Genomic DNA, 20,083 nt, shown 5'->3' with positions numbered 1-20,083 from the left:
GTGACTGAGTGCCTGAGCAACAACAACAACCCACATAGTTCCAAGAGATTTTAAATTTATCTCCCTGTTTTCAATCTCTTGCCCTCCATTTGGTTCATCCTTCATAAAACAGCTGAAAGAATTTTTTGAAACACTGGAAAGATAAGGCAACTGCTAGTGTAAATATGGGCTTCCCAGGTGACTGAGTAGCAAAGAATCCATCTGCCAATCCAAGAGCCACAGGAGAAGCAGGTTCGATCCTTGGGTTGGGAAGATACCCTGGAGGAGGAAATGGCAACCCACTCCAGTATTCTTGTCTGGGAAATCCCATGGACAGAGGAACCTGACGAGCTACAGTCCATGGGGTGGAATTCGGACATGACTGAAGCAACTAAGCACACACGTACAGTGTAAACATGGTCGGTGTTCTCAAACACCTGGTTGATAGGAAAATCCATATATGACAATGCTCTTCCTTAACAACGTTCTCAAATAAGCTCATTTTGCTGCTGAAATAAAGGAAAGGACGATTCCTTTAAAGTTACAACATTTTTGAAGGGCAAAGCTGAAGGCTTTTCAGATCTCTTCTTAACCTATCTTTATGGGCCTTCACAAAGTTCACTACCTTTATTATTCTTGCCCCATACAGAGTTGGTCTCTATTCTCTGATGTTACTCATGCTTTTCCCAGGCTTTTGTGTATTTTAGAACATTTTCACCATTTTCTTCCTGGTAAATTTCCATTCATCACTGTATAACTGCTTTATATTTGCTTTTCTAAAAGATTTTTTTTTTCATGTTAACATTTTATTTTTTCTAAAAGATTTAAAAAAATCTTTATATGTATTAATCTTGTTTATGTGGCAAAATCACATTCCGGGAACTCTTCAAAGCAATTTATATATATTATTTAATTCAGTTCTCCCTTAACTCAATTAAGTATATATTTCTAAAACCCCACTTTAACAAATAAGGATAATGTGGCAGAGAGAGTTAAAGTGAATTTTCCAAAGTCATCCAGCTAGTAGGTGGTAAAGCCAGGATCAGAACTTAGCAGTCACTTCTGGAGTTTCCTCTCTGAAAAACTATACTGAATTCCTATCCTCTGTAATCTTATCACATTTGGATTTATAAGTAAATATCTGGCTTATAAGTATTTACCTACTGATCAGTCAACTCAGATAGAAAATTTGAATGGTTAGGAAGAGCTAAGTATTTTTGTGTTATATATTCACCATCTAAAAAAATTCATGGTACTTTTAAGTGCTGAATGAGAGAACAGTGGATTCCTGAATGTTTTCGGCTCTTTTTGAAGAAGGAAGTTCCTTAAACAGTGAGATGACATTTGAGATTAGTTTACATTCTCATGACATCATATCCAGGTATTTTTTTTTTACAGTTTGTTAATCTAGAGAGTTGGGGCCTAAAGAAACATTTTGATACTTTGATCCAAGGGTTTATTTCAAATACAACAAATTTTGTAAAACAGAGCTATGGAACCTTTGGATAGAAGGAATATTATCTTCCCTAATGTTCTCATCTGGTAGACCTCCTTCAACCAGAATTTTAAAACTCAATTTAATAAGATATCATTATGATAATGGTATCTTCATTTCTTTTTGCTCTCATGAAATTTAATCATGACTTTAAAACCTAATTTTACAATTCTTAATACACTGCATTAATTCTGTTATTGAATGTACAATTACAAGAAAAATTTTTAGCTAGCATTAGCTTGGTTCAAGTTTTCATAAAACCAACTGATGCTCTCATACCACAACCGATACTTCTGACCTTACAATCAAGGGCACAAATTAAGAGTTCAAAGGCTGGAGTTCAAGCCCAGATTTTTCCAGTAATGATCCCTGTGATCTCAGTCAAATCACTTAAACACCTAAGACCTTAGCTTCTTCAAGAGCGAGATTTCATATATGTCATAGCATTGTTCGTGTCTAGCAGAATATTGGTCAGTTAATTAAATGGGTTTTCTTGGCAAGAAATTGGGTCCAATTTTCTCCATCTGAGATGTCCGAAAAAAACTGAAACAAAAATGTTGGGCTTCTAGAAGTTATAGGACAAATAAAAAGCTGAAGAATTTTCATATAAGAAAAAAGATCACAAGTGTATTGCTTTGGTGTTTGAGCAAGATGTCAGATATATAATATATAATTAAGATATATAATCTTAGATATACCTAAATTCTGTAAAGTGAGTACTTTCAAAATGTGATCTTTCATATTCACTAGAGATCATTTGTATTAGGAAGAGATAATTTGCAGTGCTACGCTGAGAGGTATAAGGAAATGTCTTTCCTTCTGGTTAGAATGCCATTGTCTGTACTCTTTCTTGAAGCAAGTAAAATTTGCATTAATCCTTGAAATTAAAATGGGGCAAAATGGCGTTAACCCATGTGACAATTTCATAATCAACAATGAAAAACACATTATCTAGCACACTATTATTGACTTTTCTGTGTTAGAATAAGTTGGCACAGATTCTTAGACATCTCTTCATCTTTGATTATACTTGGCAGACTGCCTTTCTCAGAATAATGACTTTATAAATGTTGATTTATTAAATTCAAGGATTCCTTTGTACTCCAAATGAATGTCACTGCATGTTTTAGTGCCACCTTATGTTTAGTTGGGGATTATCTGTGACATATTTGAGAGTTTTTCAGAGTATGGTTTATTGGCCATCTGTATCAAAATCGTCTGGGAAACTTGTAAAATGTACAGATTCCTGGGTCTACCACAAAATCAAAATTGAAGTCTATCCATCTATTAAGGGTTATGGGTTAAAACCTCTAATCAATCTTCTGAACCTCTAATCAATAGAAGTTTGTTTTGTACTAGATCTTAAAGTCAAGTACAATCTCCTGATTAGAATATGATAAATAACTCTTTGACTTTAATACATATAATCCCTTCTTTATAAGACATATTTTTTAAATTGTTAAATAAATTGTTGAGTGAATTCGTTTAAAGTGGCTGAAACTAATGCATAATATTTTTCAGTTAAATTCTAGTAGGATATTTTACACGTATCTGTAGACATGCTTATCTTTTTTTTTTTTTTTAACCTATTGGGGTTAAATGATGGGACGTGAAATAACACTGAACAGATTTTCCTTGTAAAGTCTTAAGATCGACTATCTCATCAGCTTCCTGTTGTAATTTAAAAGGTAAACACTGGAGAGTCTATTTTACAGATGAGAAAAGAAAAAAAGCACAAAAAGTGATGTGACTTTTTTCACGTTTTTACAGCAAGAAGGAGCAGACCTGAGATTCAAATCCAGATCTGGATTGTGAATACTGAAATTCTTATATTTCCACATGAATACAAGTCTACTTTTTGATTGCCACTGTCTAAAAGACAAGTATAGATCACAAGCGTTTTTACTTTAAAACTGCCTGGATTAATTTTAAGGTGGGTTTAGGTAAATGAATGACATTAGTACATACATTATTTTTTTTCTTAAAGACTGAAAGGTAAAGAGTCTGCAAACTATGACCACCATTGCCAAAGGATGAAATATAACTATTCTGAACAATAAAAATTCAACTGCTCATAAACTGTAATATAGTACTTATTAACCACAAATGTGACATTTGCTTAATAGAAGTTTCCATAGTAAAGCTGAGGAAAGCTACCGGCTTGAGTAGAAGGAGAAGGAAACCTATTAGTTAAGTAGCTGGCATTTGTGTATGTTTTCTGAAAAATTCTACAAAATGTTGCTGATCGTCAATGGCTGCTGTGATTATATCCGGGACAGCATGCTTTCAAATAATAACCAATTTCAAATCTTGCAAATATACTTATTTAAAAAAAAAAAAAACTTCTCAATTGGTAAGATGACTAAACATATCCTAGGAAGAGTTGTACCAATTTGCTTTAAGAAGTAGAAAAAATTACATCTGGTAACTTCTGCAGTCAGTAACAGGAAACAAAAATGAAGCTCAAACTTTTGATGTGTACTCTGTTTGCTGTAAGTAATCACAATGAACATTAAAAATAGCATATTCCCAAAAACGGGCTGTGAAGCTGTTTCAGCTAAGTTAGAGGCAAATTTTTCAAATTGTTCTCAGCACTTCCAGGCCCAGGACATTGGCTGGTACAAGGTACATTTCCTTCTCAGTCTGAGCCTGTTTAAACAGGTGTTATGCAAATGTAAAACCTCATTATCTTCCTTCATAGGAACTTATTGTTAGAAAACGCAAAGACAGTAATCCATTTTAGCAGTCTATTTTCTTCCCTCACATGTATTTATACTTTATAAAGACAATTTAGGTAGCTTTTGAAAAGTATTTACTGAATATTTATGCACCGAGTTTTCATACAATAACAGAATTTTCCTATAAGCATCATCATAAAAATTAAGTGCTGTTAATTGCAAGCTGTTTATTATGAAAGCAAAGGAAGTCTTCTGTATGCCTTAAAATTATACTCATTTTTTAAAAATGTGTTTCTGCCAAATGCAGAGAAATCTGAGAGGATCGATGATAATATTGTGAACTAGAAAAATGCATCACAATTCACAGAGGGCTTTTAATACAGAATTCTTATCCTTATAATGATTTTATGATAGGAAAAAAAATCATCTGCACTGTAGAAACTGAAGGTCAGAGAAATTAAGCAAAATGCTATAGTCACACAGCTAATTAGTGAGAGAGCTAGAATCAAAATCCAGGTTTCTGATATGTAATCTCAGACTCTCCTCACTATAATACAAGTAAACAGCATCTCTATAATTATTCTGCAATCATGATACATATACATTGTGTTTATTTTCTTGTCAAGTATTGCAACCTATATCTTTACTAAAGCCGTATATATGTATTTTTTTCTTAATGTGTTAGGCACTGAGGGATACTAAGGAGAATTCAACTTGGTTTCTTCCTTGTTCTAATTTCCTGCTTTCTCAGAAACGCTCTGACTCACAAATTTTATTTCCAAACTTTTGCTCTGGAAAGAGAATATGTGAGTTCTCTAAATAGTCAAAACATATATTAGCATCTTTGAATAAATAAACCTGTTGCATATTTTTTTTTCCTTCCTCCTCAATAAGTTATTCGATATCAGCCTAATATCAAACTAGGATCTGTTTAAACTCAGACTTTGAATTTCAGGTTTGTAGAAACCTCAAGCTAGACTATGGTTCATATTGACCCAAACAGAGGATAAGACGGTTGGATGACTTCACTGGCTTGAGAGACATGAGTTTGAGCAAGCGCCATGAATTGGTGATGGACAGGGAAGCCTGGCATGCTGCAGTCCATGGGGTCACGAAGAGTCAGACATGACTGAGTGACTGAACTGAACTGAACAACGTGCTCTCAGGACAAAGTTCTTTTCAGTGTTACATTGTGTGATATTTCAGGAGCTGTATGATTCTTGCCAGTTCCAGGGTTTTCAGAAAGCCAAAATCCTGAACCCTGTATAAAAAGACATCTGGACAGGTATGACCTCTGCGGTCAACAACAGAGTAGCACATGCTTTCTGTTACGTTCATGAGTGGATATCATGTCCCTTCCTTGGTTCCCTGTAGGATCCTTAGAGAGTCAAGATGCACTACCCAGCTTAGATATCATTGTTAACAAATGGAGAGGATGACAGAGGGTTAAACAAAACAAGTTGGTACATTAATTACTTTTCAGTAAACAGACCATGGGGTAAGAATATATACCTTGAAAATGCAGAGCAAGGCTTCTTGGATCTGCTACCAAATGCAATGTCCATCGTTCTTGCTAACCAAGAGGCTCACACCTTCAGAAATTTATATTTCAATCAACAAATAAAACATTTAGTTGCATTATCAGGGAATATTTTGTGAGTGCTTCAACTAACATTGCATTTCTCTTTTTTCTGGTGTATATTGATTGCCCATCAGCCACTATGTCTGGGTTCAGTTATAGCTATGAGGTCAATTCTGATTAAATATGCTCTTATTTCCTCTGGACAACTATGAAAGCATTCTGCTTTTGCACAAAAGAGTCGGTTCTGTTACTCACGGCAGCATTTTAAGATTATCTCTGTCTGCTGATTTTTTTCTATATTTGGAAACCAAGTGGCACAGGAATATTGGCAGTTTAGTTCTCAGGCGTCTGCATAAATCATGGTGGCCTGCAAATCAACTCTTTACTCCCTTCAACTGAGCATCATCTCTTCAAGTTCCCAGCACTAGAGCCTCTTCTTATTTACATAAACAATGGATGCACCAGAAAAGATACTATTATCAGTATATCCTGTATGATAATCTTACTGACTTTACTTTCTAAAAAGCAATACTTGGATCTTTCAAAATAAATAATAGGAAGTTTGGGACAAGAGGAAATAATTGGCTTTTCTTAGGATTTATCATGTGTCAAATATTGAACCAGGGATTGGGGTGAAACAAGGTTATCTCACGTATTCTTTCCTAAACATGCTATACAGATCAAGAAGCTGAACCTTGGGTCAGTTAAGTTCAGTCTCTCAGTCGTGTCTGACTCTTTGCAACCCCATGAATCGCAGCACACCAGGCCTCCCTGCCCATCACCAACTCCCGGAGTCCACCCAAACCCATGTCCATCGAGTCGGTGATGCCATCCAGCCATCTCATCCTCTGTCGTCCCCTTCTCCTCCTGCCCCCAATCTTTCCCAGCATCAGGGTCTTTTCCAATGAGTCAACTCTTCGCATGAGGTGGCCAAAGTATTGGAGTTTCAGCTTCAACAGCAGTCCTTCCAATGAACAACCAGGACTGATCTCTTTTAGGATGGACTGGTTGGATCTCCTTGCAGTCCAAGGGTCTCTCAAGAGTCTTCTCCAACACCACAGTTCAAAAGCATCAAGTCTTCATTGCTCAGCTTTCTTCACCATCCAACTCTCACATCCATACATGACCACTAGAAAAACCATAGCCTTCACTAGACAGACCTTTGTTAGCAAAGTAATGTCTCTGCTTTTTAATATGCTATCTAGGTTGGTTGCTTCAAGCTTATTCAAGTTTGTTTGTACACAGCCCTTTGAGAAGCATGGTTTTCTCTCTGAAGCCTATTTTGTTGTTATTTTATTGAGAATCTTGGTTTTCTCACTCCAGAGTTCTGTTTTGTTGTTTTTTTTTTTAGATTAATTTTTAATGCATGTTATGTGTTAGGTACTTACTTTGATTTGCATTGTTTTGAAGGAAAAGTACTCAGGGTCTATTCAGTGGCAACCATCTGCCATCAGTACAGGTGCTGTAACATTTACTACAGAAAATCTACTCTGCCATCACATCAGAAACTTTGAATTCTTCTTCATGTGACACCATAGAATGACTATAGTAGACACTTGCCAAAGAGCTGAATCTTACATTAGTTGTTATTCAGATCTTGCCAAATTCATGCTTGAGAAAAATTGATATTCAAGTGGGAATATTTATGGTCTTTTTTTTTCTGTGTTATCACAGTTCTAACCTAAATCAAGTCAGATCTCAGCAGAGGGTAAAATACCAAATATATATACTTTAAAGTCCATAGAAAATGCACACTAAGCAACAAAACCATACTATTCTCTGACCTTTCATTGAAATCTAATATGTAAACATGTAATAAGTAATTCACCTTAAGTCAAATAATTTGTGGTTTTATCACTAATTTTTTTTTCTCCATATGATACATTTTCCCTCAGAATATAAAAAGGGAAGAAATAACAACTTTGTCTATCTGTCAAAAATTGTTATTCTTTTTAAAAAAATAATACAAAGATAGAAGCTACTATTCTTTCCTCTTATATTAAATGCCTGAGTGTGTGTTGGAGAAGACTCTTGAGAGTCCCTTGGACTACAAGGAAATCCAACCAGTCCATCCTAAAGGAGATCAGTCCTCGGTGTTCATTGGAAGGACTGATGTTGAAGCTGAAACTCCAATACTTTGGCCACCTCATGTGAAGAGTTGACTCATTGGAAAAGACCCTGATGCTGGGAAAGGTTGAGGAGGAGAAGGGGAGGACAGAGGATGAGATGGTTGGATGGCATCACTGACTCGATGGACATGGGTTTGGGTAGACTCCGGGCGTTGGTGATGGACAGGGAGCCCTGACATGCTGCGATTCATGGGGTCACAAGAGTCGGACACGACTGAGTGACTGAACTGAACTGAACTGAAGTGTAAAACTACATTTAGTTCTCATGTGCTAGATTGCTAAAATGGCTTCACCATTTTCATCTGTTAAATTTCTGTCTCTTAAAAAAAAAAAAAATTTCTGTCTCTTCTGTTTTTGTGTTCTAATCATGGTTTTAAAACATCTTTATACAAACTGTCATATACATCAGCTAAACCAGTGAATTATCTAATTTGGTACGTGTATATCATTAAATAACACAGTTTTAGTCTTTTTTTTTCCTCAAGGTAAAACCTAGCATGCTTGAATTTATGTCAATACTGTAAGTGATCCAAAATCCAAGACTGAGTTGTTGTTCCTCTCTTTCTAGTATCTGTAACTAAATAGCCATCAATAGAGCCTGTGCAAAGTACAAAATGATAAGTTCAGATAATAATACCACAGTCCAGCGAGAAATCACAGGTGATACTAATAATACATAGATTTACGTTGTCTATGAACCAGACACTGTTTAATGTACTTCACATCTATAAATTCATTTAATATTCAAAACCAATCCATGAATAGTAGGTAATCTTATCATTTACATTTTTCAGATAGGGAAATTAAAGCACAGAGGTGTTATATGATGTGCCAAAGTCATATAGCTTACAAGAAATAGAACTGGGATTTAACTGAGGTTCTTGTTCAAGTATGGCTCTTGAATCTCTGTCCTTTAACAAAATTCCATGGTACAATTCGAAGATCAGAATGGCTAGGGCTAGTCTGGGAAACTGGAAGACTTTAAACATCATAAAAATTGAGGTTTAAAATGAATGCTTACCATTGTATTTGTTCTTTGAAAACAAATTTCATGTTTTTACATGGTTTCAATTTTTCTTCCTGTAGAAAGCTTTTACAATATAAGGAGCAGCTGTGTGTGCATCGGGGATTGGGACATGAGGGAGAGAAGAAAGAAAATTTCACAGACAAGTGAGTTGCTTTGATTGATAATGAAATGGATTTATTCAACTGCAAATTTAAAAGTCTCACTCAATTCAAAAAATATAATTCAGAATTTAACTTTCATTTTACTTTGTCACTATAGTACAGAGGTTTTGAAAAAAATAGACCTTCGAGTTCAGTTTTGGGGGGAAAGGGTGAAGGGCAGAATTGTGGATGGCATTTAGAGTTCCTTTGCTCTTATTCAGAGAAGTTGTGTGTGACACGTCATTGGGGCCACGGCCTGGCAGTGGGGCAGTGCTGGGCCCCTGGATGGGCTGCAGGAGACTGTTCTCTGGCAGCTTACTGTTCCTGAACAGGCTGACATTTTATAGGAACTATTAGAAATGCATGAATTCTGCACACAAAATGTCAACTGATATATTAAGAAAGAGCAACTTGCTATAGTCACTCGCAGTAAAATTTCTTTAGCTTTTACCCCATTCTGCTCCATAGATATACTTTATATAAGCTTGTACCATTTCAGACGAGATCATTTGACACCCAGAGTACACAGTCAAGTGAAACTTTTGCAATAAGAGTGAAAATTTAAAGAAAAATGAAAATAGTAGTATTTCTCCATCTTCAGTTCAGAAGCCAAGATCATGGATTATGAATTTTAAACAGGCAGTACATCACTCAAAAATCATTCTAGATAGAAAGATGGCATCTTTATTCCACTTGCTTATTACCTTTAAAGTATGTTCTCGCTTAACAGCTTTCTGCTTTAGACAAGGATAACTTTTAAAAATTGGATATTAATACAAAAAATTAACCCCTATCATAAAGCCATTGAATTTAATAGCATTTTTGTATCGAATTTCATAGTCAGTGACGCTGCCTCCCACTATGTCTAGAAATCTGAGAAAATTGAGCGCTTAGAAAACTAAAATGTATGCTTAATATTTATGCAACCCTTTCAGTTCAATTCAGTTCACTCGTTCAGTCGTGTCCGACTCTTTGCGACCCCATGGACTGCAGCACGCCAGGCTTCCCTATCCATCACCAAATCCTGAAGTTTACCCAAACTCATGTCCGTTGAGTCGGTGATGCCATCCAACCATCTCATCCTCTGTTATCCCCTTCTCCTCCCACTTTCAATTTCAGTATGAGGCAACTGAGGAATCTATCCCTCATGGAAAAGGAGATTAGCCATAAAATTAGTTCCTGGAATATATAAACTCACAGACATTAAACTTCAGGCACAGAAGAAGACAGCAGTGTGGCCACGGTGTTTCCTTTACCTATGACTTACCTCCCGTGTGACATAACACATACATGGCTTCATTGCCAGTTTTAGTGTATGTTACCTCAACTTCCTTGTCACCCATAAGGTTGCTCGGCATACACATTCATGGCTGCTTTTCCATCACACTGAATTCCAGTTTCTCACCGCAACTTCCCGGACTTCTTTTCGTTAAAAAATACTCATGGATAATGTCATTTATGACTTGCCACAGCTCTGCCTTAATTGTAGGTAACAAAAGATAACTAAGTTATTAAGTTAATTTTAATGCCACTAGTGTGTTAGTCGCTCAGTCATGTCTGATTCTTTGTGATCGCGTGGGCTGTGGCCCACCAGACTCCTCTGTCCATGGAATTCTCCAGACAAGAATACTGGAGTGAGTAGCCATTCTCTTCTCCAGGGGTTCTTCCCAACCCAGGGATTAAACCCAGGTCTCCTGCATTGCAGGCAGATTCTTTATCACCTAAGCCAGCAGGAAAGCCCATACATACTTTGTATTTACTGGTAAAAATATTTCAGTACACTTTTATGCATAAAAGCGAAAAGACTATAGTTTTACCTTACGGAAAAGTAGAAAGCTCAGAGGAAGCCTACAGAAAAATTTGAAGTTACATGAGTCCATATATTTACACAGAAAAACACTGCCTATTGGGTTTAAGTGAGAATTTTAGTCCTCTCATTACTCATGACTAGTAAAGCTGTCATTTGTGCATGAGTTAAAATTTGAATAGTGGTGTGTGTAGAGTACCTACACCATTATTTATTTTCTTCTTTGTTGGTGTCTTATTTTGTCACTCTTTTTTTTTTTTTTTGGTTGCTATTGTAGAAAATAGGGATTTAATCATGCTTTAGGGAGACTAACTTGTTTGAGCAGAGGATGAAAATAAACTTCAGATACTAGAAAACAACGTAAGCATGTTCAGTGGCGTCCTGATTCATAAAACTAAAAACACATTCTATCCAATGTCACATATCAGCAGGAAAGTGAGGCATACCATTTCCTCTGCAGACTGAGATCATTTCTGGAATATTTTAACTGTATTAAGTTATGTGGAAAAATAGACATTGGAGTATAAGTGAACATTTGTTCATCATTTTACTTTTAATTAACATTTTGGACTATATACATCAGGTATCACACATGTGTTAACTAAGTATTAACTAATACGTGCAGGGCTGAGTGCAAGGCACAGTGAAGAGACACAGAGCATATAAGGGAGATTGTATGGTTGACTGTTTCAGAATTTGATTACTGGAGCCACACAAACTTGTGTTTGATTATGCACTTTCACTTACTAATGAGTGATTATGGAGAAGGCACCTACTCTTTTAATCTCTGTTGGCTTCCCTGGTGGTTCAGATGGTAAAGAATCTGCTTGAAGAGCAGGACATCTGGGTTCGATCCCTGGGTGGGGAAGATCCCCTGGAGAAGGAAATGGCAACGTGCTTCAGCATTCTTGCCTGGAGAAGAATTCTTGCCTGGACAGAGGAGCCTGGTGGGCTACAGTCCATGGGGTCACAGAGAGTCAGATACAATTGAGCAACTGTAGGGAGAAGTTCTTCACTTGAAAATGGTGATAAAACTAGTCTCTAGGTCATATGAAATTTTGAAATACAGCATGATTGTACACATAAAATATTTAATGAACTCTGTGACTAGCACATAATAAACACTCAATATTTTAATACTAAATTAATACTATTGTTATCATTGTTCAAGTTCATCCTTCAAGGAAGTAAAACCTAATTCAGTAGAGGAAAATTGAACTAACGAAAATATAAATAAAACTGTTGTACTGTGGAATATTATCTTAAGAGGAAAACTCCCAGAATATAAATCAAAACTTAAGTTGAACTTAGATATATAGGAAGATTTATAAATATGTCACTAATTAGCCTATTTCCAACCTAAAATAAATTCCCTAATTAGAAAAAAAAAAATGAAGGCAGTCCTTTGCACTTTGGGAGAAATAAGAAATTATATTTAATAAAACATTTTGTAATATATGGTCATGACAAGAATAGGACAGAGAAGAATATTTTAAATAAATGGCCAGCATCTATAATCCCCAAATTCACAAATGACCACACTCAGTAGTTTAATGTGTTTTCTCCAGGCTTTATGATGTAGTTTTTAAGATGATGGATATTCTATTGTACATTAAATTTTATGTCTGCTTTTGATGTTAAACATTATGGTATAATAATTTTCCACATCTGTAGGAACTCTTTATTAGTTTCATTATTCATATCTCAAAATTTTGCATTTTATGAGGATACACTATAAATACATGTAGAATAACAAAAGTTTTTTCACCAGTGTATATTTTATGTGACAATTAGAGAATATGTCTGAACACAGACTAATATACTTGTGGTGCTCAGACAGTTACAGTTTTAAAAAGAGACATTATTATGAAAATTCTTAACAAATGTTTATTAATATTAAGAAACAATTCTTGTGTGTGTGTTGTTTTTGTAAGGTAAATAGAACATCGTTAAGGAACAAATAAGGTGTTAGGTATTTAGGGCATGAACCAAACAAACAAAAAAAAGAAGTAGAAGCATAAAATGTGAGGTGGTAGTAGTTGTAAAAAAATTAATAAAGAGAAACTCAATTAATTAGACTTGGGAGACCAGAAGGGGAGCTCACATTCTCTCTGATGATAGCAGAGCCCAGCAGGAAGAAGAAAAATCCTCTTCTTTCCTGGTAAGGACTCAGCCAATGAAAAGCCAGGGACTCTGCTTACTGTGACCCTCCTAATATATGTTCCTCTCTGTAATAAAGAGTAGTAGGAACTTGCGCTAGGCTTGCCATGGTGCAGAACTTAGAATGCAATTCTCTGTTGATCCTGAATAGACCCATTTTTTGCAGGAGAAATATCTGACAGTCTCCTTGTTTCAGGTTAGCATAGTTTACCTGAATATGAATGGTGCACGCTTTAAATATTGTAAATGAAAACTGCATGATGTGGAGAAGGGAAGTGGAAGAGACACATTTGGCTTTCGTAGGTGATTTTTTTGTCTCAGCCACAGTACTTGAAGGATACTAAGTGCCTAAATATGTAAGCATTGCTTAAGCTGTCCATTAAAAGAAGGGGGGAAAAAAACTAATTTCGAAGTAGTGAGGACATAAAATAAAAATGTTATACTATTGTAGACATTGTCATGATATATGTAAACTAACCACAAGTATCTATGGATAATTAATAAAATAAAACAGCAATATAAGCAAGTTTGTTGGATGCAAGATCAATTATTCCATCTTAGTCCCTACCTCCTCCAAAAATATTCTGACTTGAAGGAAAATATCATATTAACCTATCAGAAGTCTCAATATCATAATGTCATTTTATCCAAATTCTACCAGATTTACCCAATTAAAACTCTAATATGGTAGGTTGTTGATTTGCCAAGTTGCTTCTAAAAATCATATGGAAATGCATATGGCAAAAAACATCCAAGGTAATTCTGAAGAACAACAAAATGGGAAAACTTTCCCCACCAGATATTAAAGCTAATAGTAAAACTATTATAATTAAAATAGTGTGATATTTGTGCAGAAACAGGCAACTAAACCAATGGAACAGAATGATGACCCAGAGAGATACGAACACATATATGGGCATTTAACTTATGAAAACTATGACCCCAGAGAGCATGGAGAAAGAAACCATATTTTTAATAAATGGTTCTGGGAATAATTGATATTCATGTAGATAAATATATATCCACAGCTTGTATAGAAACTATCTAATGGACTATAGATCTGAATGGTAAGGTGAAAAATAAAAGCTGTCATAAGGTAAGAGAAGTTTTAAAGACTTCTGTATAGAAAAATATTTCTTAAACAGGCCCTAAAAATCTTTAAGAAAGTAAATATCGATAAAGTTTGGCAATATTATATTTCTGCTGAAGAAACAACATTAATTCAGAAAACAAGCAAGTACTTGCTGAAAGAACATATTTGTAACTCACATAATTGACAAAGATTGCATACACAATATGTAAGTAAATCCTAAAAATCACTAAGAAAAAGAAAGGCAACTGAATAAAAATATGCAGAAGACAACTGAACAGCATTTCACAAATAAGGATATACAAATAATCAATAAACATATGAAAAGATAGTTTAAAGGTTTTGAGAAATAAGCATTAAATCCATGAGAATATGATCCTACTTCCCCAATAGAAGGCAAGAAATAAAACTGACCCCAAATTTGGTAATACCAGTGGTTGGAAAGAATGTGGAACAAAAAGTACTTTCATAAACTTCTGTAGGGAGTGTAAATTATTTATAAAAAAACAGAAAAAAATTACTGTTGTTTATTTGTGTTACGATTATATTACTACTATTGGCTTCCTGGGTGGTTCAGTGGGAAAGAATCTGACTGCCAATGCAGGAGACACAATAGACTCGGGTTCAGTCCCTGGGTGGAGAAGATCCCTTGGAGGAGGGAATGGCAACTCACTCCAATATTCTTGCTTGAAAAATTCTGTGGACAGAGGAGACTGGTGGACTATAACCCATGGGGTCAGAAAGAGTCAGACGTGACTGAGGATGAATGCACGGTATTTTAATAATGCTCAGTTCAGTTCAGTTCAGTCGCTCAGTCATGTCCGACTCTTTGCCACCCACGAACTGCAGCTTGCCAGGCTTCATTGTCCATCACCAACTCCCGGAGTTTACCCAAACTCATGTCCATTGAGTCAGTGATGCCATTCAACCATCTCATCCTCTGTCATCCCTTTTTCCTCCCGTCTTCAATCTTTCCCAGCATCAGGGACTTTTCAAATGTTCTTTGCATCAGGTGGCCAAAGTATTGGAGTTTTAGCTTCAACATCAGTCCTTCCAATGAACACTACTCAGGACTGATCTCCTTTAGGATGGACTGGTTGGATCTCCTTGCAGTACAAGAGACTCTCAAGAGCCTTCTCCAACACCACAGTTCAAAAGCATCAATTCTTCGGCGCTCAGCTTTCTTTATAGCCCAAATTTCACATCCATAGCCTTGACTAGATGGACCTTTGTTAGCAAAGTAATGTCTCTGCTTTTTAATATGCTGTCTAGGTTGGTCATAAATTTGCTTCCAAGGAGTAAGCATCTTTTAACTTCATGGCCGCAGTCCCCATCTGCAGTGATTTTGAAGCCCCTCAAAAATAAAGTCTGCCACTGTTTCCACTGGTTCCCTACCTATTTGCCATGAAGTGATGGGACCGGATGCCATGATCTTAGTTTTCAGAATGTTGAGTTTTAAGCCAGCTTTTTCATTCCCCTCTTTCACTCTCATCAAGAGGCTCTTCAGTTCTTCTTTGCTTTCTGCCATAAGGGTGGTGTCATCTGTGCATCTGAGGTTATTGATATTTTTCCTGGCAGTCTTGATTCCAGCTTGTGCTTCTTCCAGCCCAACATTTCACATGATGTACTCTGCATATAAGTTAAATAAGCAGGGTGACAATACACAGCCTTGACACACTCCTTCCTATTTGGAACCAGTCTGTTGTTCCATGTCTAGTTCTAATTGTGGCTTCCTGACCTGCATATAGATTTCTCAAGAGGTAGGTCAGGTGGTCTGGTATTCCCATCTCTTTCAGAATTTTCCATAGTTTATTGTGATCCACACAGTCAAAGGCTTTGGCATAGTCAATAAAGCAGAAATAGATGTTTTTCTGGAACTCTCTTGCTTTTTTGATGACCCAGCAGATATTGACAATTTGATCTCTTGTTCCTCTGCCTTTTCTAAAACCAGCTTGAACATCTGGAAATTCACAGTTCACATATTGCTGAAGCCTATCATGGAGAATTTTGAGCATTACGTTACTGCATGTGAGATGAGTGCAATTGTGTAGTAATTTGAGCATTCTTTGGCATTGCCTTTCTTTGGGATTGGAATAAAACTGACCTTTTCCAGTCCTGTGGCCACTGCTCAGTTTTCCAAATTTGCTGGCATATTGAGTGCAGCACTTTCACAGTGTCATATTTCAGAATTTGAAATAGCTCAACTGAAATTCCATCACCTCCACTAGCTTTGTTCATAGTGATGCCTCCTAAGGCCACTTGACTTCACATTGCAGGATACCTGGCTCTAGATGAGTGATCACACAATCATGATTATCTGTGTCTTGAAGATTTTTTTTGCATAGTTCTTCTGTACATTCTTGCCACCTATTCTTAATATCTTCAGCTTCTGTTAGGTCCATACCATTTCTGTCCTTTACTGAGCCCATCTTTGCATGAAATGTTCCCTTTGTATCTCTAATTTTCTTGAAGAGATCTCTAGTCTTTCCCATTCTATTGTCTCTGTATTTCTTTGCGCTGAAAGCTGAGGAAAGCTTTCTTATCTCTCCTAGCTCTTCTTTGGAACTCTGCATTCAAATGGGCATATCTTTCCTTTTCTCCTTTGCTTTTCACTTCCCTTGTTTTCACAGCTATTTGTAAGGCCTCCTCAGGCAGCCATTTTGCTTTTTTGCATTTCTTTTTCTTGGGGATGGTCTTGATCCTCTTCTCCTGTACAGTGTCGGGAACCGCCATCCATAGTTCCTTGGACACTCTATCTATCAGATCTAGCCCCTTAAATCTATTTGTCACTTCCACTGTATAATCATAAGGGATTTGATTTAGGTCATACCTGAATGGTCTAGTGGTTTTCCCTACTTTCTTCAATTTAAGTCTGAATTTGGCAATAATGAGTTCATGATCTGAGCCACAGTCAGCTCCTGGTCTTATTTTTGCTGACTGTATAAAGCTTCTCTATATTTGGCTGCAAAGATTTGCTATTATTAGTATTGTATCAATATTATTAGTATGATTTTTTGAAGATGTACATTCTTTATGATGCTATAATATCACCGTTCGGTATATATCCAAAGATATTCACATACATGTGAACAAAAGACATTTTAAAGAATGTCTTCTGGTCATTATTGTGATACATCAGTTCTGGAAACAACAGATCAATGGTAGAACGAATGTAAACAATTGTGTTGAATGTATCTAATGGGGCCACATGCAGCTGCAAATGAACTAAAGCTATGTACATCAACATGAGTAATCCTGCAACACAATCTAGAGTGAAAGAAGCAAACTGAATACATGATTAGGTGCTAAGATAATACAGAAAGACAAGTGACTCCTGAACAAGGAAATGGTTATCTAGAAGTTGGAAATGGGTAATGTCTGGGAAGGAAAAAGGAGACTTTTGGGGTGTAGTGTTCTAGCCTGACCTGTGTTATGGTTGCTTAGTTGTTCACTTGATAAATGAACTGAACTTTTCATTTCTTGACATATGCTTTTCCAAATTTGTGTTACATGTCATAAAACCAGTTGGGAAAAAACAGACAAACATTGGGGGGAAAAAAAAAGACTTAGAATTAAACATCAGGTGAGCACACTTAATATTTAGAGATAGAAGTATTTATATTTAGAAGCAGTTATTAAAAATTAAAGGAAACTGGAAGACAAAAATGTTAATACTAGTGAAGAAATTGATAAAATAAAGAATAGTGAACAAAACAAAAATATTTGAAAAGTTTGAAAAACAAGATGAGAAACTGAATTAAGGTAGAAAAGTGCAGTGAGTGAACTGAGAGGAAGAAGGTGACTAGAAAGAAATAACTAAATTAAGAGAGAAAAGAGAATTACTACAAAGGATGTGAGAGATTGACCATAAAGAAGGCTGAACGCTGAAGAATTAATTGATGCTTTCTGATTGTGTTGCTGGAGAAGACTCTTAAGAGTCCCTTGGACTGCAAGGAGATAGAACCAGTCAGACCTAAAGGAAATCAACCTGAATATTCATTGGAAGGGCTGATGCTGAAGCTGAAGCTCCAGTACTTTGGCCACCTTGTGTGAAGAGCCAACACAATGGAAAAGACCCTGATGCTGGGAAAGATTGAGGCAGGAGGAGAAGGGGGCAACAGAGGATGAGATGATTGGATAGTATTACTCACTCAATGGACATGAGTTTGAGTGAATTTGGGGAGATAGTGAAGGACAGGGGAGCCTGGAGTGCTGCAGTCCATGGGGTTACAAAGGGTCAGACATGACTTAGGGGCTGAACAACAACAGCAACAGAGAATTGGTACATTTATACTTATAATTCTGTCAATTTTTGCTTCAAAATTATGGATTGGAAAGATATAAATTCATGAGAAAAAAGGTTTTCTCTTTTGGATGGATAGAGTAATATAAACTGGTGAACAAAATTAAGATTACACATAGTACACATAGGTTAGTTATAATATTTAAACTTTCAGTAGTAAAAAATCCAAATTTGAATTGATTCTTAAATAAAATTTTGAAGGACTACAAAATTATTCCACTTTTAAACAATTCATGTAAGTCAAAATGGTGATTCTCAATCGTTTGATCAGGGAATTGATTGTATTTACCAATGCTTCCTAGAACCTGGTAATACTTTAAGGGCATTTCACTTCACAGACAGAAAGTATTGATTGTATTGAGTGAGAGTGACAAGCATTCCTGCCATATAGATCTCATGCATGCCTTCATTACCTTCTGCCTGCCTTACTTAATGATTCCCAAATTCTGCTCCTTCCGATCCATGTTTATTTTCAAAGATTCATCACATTCTGCTATATCTTATCTTGAGATATTTTATCACCTGCTTATATTCCTACAAAATTGATAGCATAATATTGTAGGACCTTCATGCACTCTTTTCTGTATATCTCATTTTATACAAGTCACCTCATCAGAACCGTTGTAACTACGATTTATTGAGAACTTTAAATTCCAGGATATTTTTTCATATATTGAAATAATCACATTGTTTTCTCTTTTTTTCTGATAAGGTGGTGAATTACCTACATTTTTAGTTTTAAGCCAAACTGTACAGAATACGCATTGCTATAGTCAGACAACTACTTTGAATAATTCCAGTCCTTTGAAAATTGTTTCAAATCCCTCTCTGTCTCTATATAATCATTTTTTGGTCCTAGTTTTATGTAAACTTGAAAGACATATGTACTCTTCAGTTGCTGGGTATAGAGTTCTATTAATGTGTCAAATAGATCTGTTTTAGTTGTGCAGATCAAAGTTTTTATATTCTTGTGTTTTATAGTTTACTGAAGGAGTTGTGTTTAATCCTCCACTACAATTATAGATTTTTTTTTCTCTTTAGTTCTATCAAATTTCATTTAATATATTTGAAGGATACATTTTTTGTATTTAAATGTATGTATCAATATTAACTTAAATTAATAGTATTAATACATTTAAATTAAATGTTTAAATGTATTTAAATCATATATATTTTAAATATTTATACCCTCTTGTTTGATTGACTACTATAATTATAAAATGTCTCTTTTTTTTTATAATCTCTGGTTTGCCCCAAAGATGTCTGTGTCCAGCATAGCTCACTCAACTTCCTTTTGGTTAATGTCTACACTGTATAATTTGCCATGTGAGTTTTTTTTTTTTAACTCTCAACTCTTCTTTCTTATTATTAGTGTGGAGTCTGGAAATGGACTGAGATGTAGCTACATCCAGACTTATGGGGACTACACTCAAAATGTATGCCTATAAAGAAGTGATTAAGACCAGATTGATAAGTGTGCATGCTCAGTTGCTCAGTTGTGTCCAACTCTTTGCTCCCCCATAGACTGTAGACTACCAGGCTCCTCTGTACATGGGATTATCCAGGCAAGAATACTGGAGTGGGTTGCTGTTTCCTTTGCCAGAGGATCTTCCTGACCCATGGATTGAACCCATGTCTCTTGTGTCTCCTGAATTGGCAGGTGGATTCTTTACCATTGCACTGGGAGAAACTA

The sequence above is a fragment of the Giraffa tippelskirchi genome, chromosome 4 (genome assembly GCF_054371585.1).
Source record: "Giraffa tippelskirchi isolate mGirTip1 chromosome 4, T2T-mGirTip1v1.2.pri, whole genome shotgun sequence".
Taxonomy (NCBI): Eukaryota; Metazoa; Chordata; class Mammalia; order Artiodactyla; family Giraffidae; genus Giraffa; species Giraffa tippelskirchi.
Note: the sequence above shows the minus strand (reverse complement) of the source record.